The sequence below is a fragment of the Octopus bimaculoides genome, chromosome 25 (assembly GCF_001194135.2).
Source record: "Octopus bimaculoides isolate UCB-OBI-ISO-001 chromosome 25, ASM119413v2, whole genome shotgun sequence".
Taxonomy (NCBI): Eukaryota; Metazoa; Mollusca; class Cephalopoda; order Octopoda; family Octopodidae; genus Octopus; species Octopus bimaculoides.
The window spans coordinates 30599691-30602468 of record NC_069005.1 but is presented as its reverse complement, the minus strand read 5'-3'; the positions used below and the strand labels follow the sequence as shown (position 1 = coordinate 30602468).

The window sequence follows — 2778 nt, the reverse complement described above, 5'->3', positions numbered from 1 at the left end:
GTGGCCATGCTGGATCACCGCTTTTAGTCAAACACATAGACCCAAGACTTATTGTCAGCCTAGGACTTATTCTAACAGTCTCTTTTGCCGAACCACCAAATTACAGAGATATAAATACACCAACTGCAATTGTCAAGCAGTGGTGGTGGTGGTGGTGTCAAACACAAACACACACAAAAGGCTTCTTTCAGTTTCTGCCTACCAAATCCACTCACAAGACACTTGCCCAATGTGCCACATAGTGGGACTGAATCCAGAAGAGTGTCGTTGGGAAGCAAATTACTTATCAGACAACCAGGTAGATAAAAATCTAGCTGTAACATACATAATTAGTTCCCAAAGTAGTCTTTCCTCTCAGTAACCCCTAAGTTACAAGCCCACACTGGTTATCAAGCAGTGGGGAAACTATCACACATCCATCTACATTAGTGCTCGGCAAATCTTTTCTCCCCCTCCACCACTTGTAGGACTTATATCTTTAGTTTAGGTATGCCACCGAATTTTGAAATGAATATAACTAAAAGTATAGGGAAAAAATTACATTCAGGTTACACTGCGGCACACCTAGCATCGTCTCGTGGCACTCCAGCGTGCCGCGGCATACCGCCTGCTGAGCACTGATCTACATACGTAATTTCCATGTAGATGTTTTACGTAGACTAGCTTCTGTAAGGGGAGATAAATCTTCTCTCACTAGCTTCTGCCTTGTTCCCAACAGAAGTAACACCCCTTAGTCACCATATTTTCAATAAAATAAGTCAGAAAGGGAGAGCAACTATGGAAGGGAGGGAACTCGATCTGTTAGAAATAGTAGTAAGATCTTGCTCAAAACAGATCAATCACATTTTCGATACAACTTTTAAGCCATACAAGCAAGAGGCTACAGAGTGGAGGGAGCTTGATCTGCTAGTGGTTGCATTTCCCTGAAATCACACCTGGGCATTTTAAAAATAGAAATGACACATTGGTCATAATTAAAATACCTTTGATTATACGTTTATGGGTCTAAACAGCAATGACAATGATGACAACAGTAACTGGCTCCAGTATTGATTAAATTGCCAGTTTAAGAGGCAAACTCCAGTTTGTAGAATGGCTCTCAGTATTATGCAAATGGAGAGAAAAAGAGAGACAGGGAGGAAGAGAGAAAATCTCTGGTCATGGTGCAACCTAGCATCGTATCATATCAGATTACACCTTTGTCGAACACCACCCTGGGCCAGGATGCAAGCCAAGACATGCTCGTGACTTGGAGTGGGGAAAAATAAAATAAAAATAGAAACCATATGGTGACCGTGTGGTCAAACAGCCAGGAATGGTCTTCACCTGAAACCAAAACAAAAGTTTAGGTTAGTATTGACTTCAGGTGAAGATTTCTCTGGTTTTCAAAGGGGGGAAATGAATTCCCTTCAATCAATACAACAAAACCAATCAAAAAATAAAAAACAAAAAAAAAAACAAGTCAACAAAAATTAGTCGAGACATTTACAAATTTATTCCATAATTTACGATTCTTTCAAAAAAAATTCTGCAACATTCACGACAATCATCAACAACAACAACACCAAACATCATGGACAATGATATGTGAAAAGAGATAATTCAGCTATAATTTAGTCTCTGATTCAAATCTCACGCACATACACGAACATACTCACACAGTGGTTAATTCAAATTCTCACATCTGATCCCCAACAGATTGATTGCAGACATTCATCGTAATTCAGGTGATTACTACAGATTCACAATCAACTCTATTCATATCCATGACATACTCCAGCAAATTAAAAAGAAATCTCAAAAAAATAAAAAAATAATAATGATGATAAAATGAACCTTGCCCTGCTTCTGAAATAATATGGCCATCGATGCTTTGAAGAAGTTGTTTGTCTTTGCGTCGCTTCCTCTAAATTTGAGATTGTCTTGTATAAAGTTACCAACTACAAAATTTGCAACTTTGATTCAGATGGTATAATGTTGGTTCTCCACAAAGGTTTGTCTGTATCACGTTTAGAGATGATATGAACAAAGAAAAATGAGACATTTGGGAGCCACAGACAGATCTAACTGCTATATCTTATGATAATTCTAACAGGTGCCACTTCTTAAACTAGTTGACCTTGGTTTTAACCAAGAAAAGAGGAAGACTTGCAAATGTTATAATATTGTAATGAAATCCGACCTTTGTCAACGACATCTGCTGTCAGATATTGAAACCTTTTCTAGTTTACTGGAGTCATAAGGTTCACAATGAACAAATTGCCCAGTCATTACAATATTTCATACTGCTACATAACGTTACATTTCTAAAAAAAATGTTTTATTTTACCATAAATAGTATACACATTATTCACCTTTCTGGTACCAACTTACCCAAGACAGCCCCTAATTCTTTCGGTACAATCTTCCTGTTTAAATTAATCTAAAGTGAAATCATCTTTTACTTCGTAAGTTATATTTTCTGCTTATATCAAGAGAAGTACGTTTATTGCAAACTAAACTAGAGCGGCGCCGATTCCTGATTTCAGTTTTCTTCTTTTTCTTGTCAGCAATCAGATTGGAGCAGATCGGAGCCAACAAACGATGCCGCAAGCTCTCTTTCTTCTTGCCTCCCTTATTAAGCTTACCGACAAGACCAGGTGGGCTATTTTCAATGTCAGACTGTTTCAAAGAAAATTTCTTCATACGTAGCATGCTGGTCTTTGTCGGTGTCGGAACCAAGTTACGGCCATTGGAATTGTTGTTGAGCAAAACCCGTAGCACACGAGACTCGTCTGC

The 2778-nt window shown here is 38.2% G+C and overlaps 1 protein-coding gene across 1 annotated transcript in view; it reads right to left on the bottom strand.

Moving 5' to 3' along the window:
* The window catches only part of LOC106882907 (kinesin-like protein KIF20B), a gene marked incomplete at its 3' end in the record, with an annotated part of 48114 nt that overhangs the window by 9828 nt on the left and 35508 nt on the right, over positions 1-2778 (bottom strand). The window lies entirely within an intron of this gene.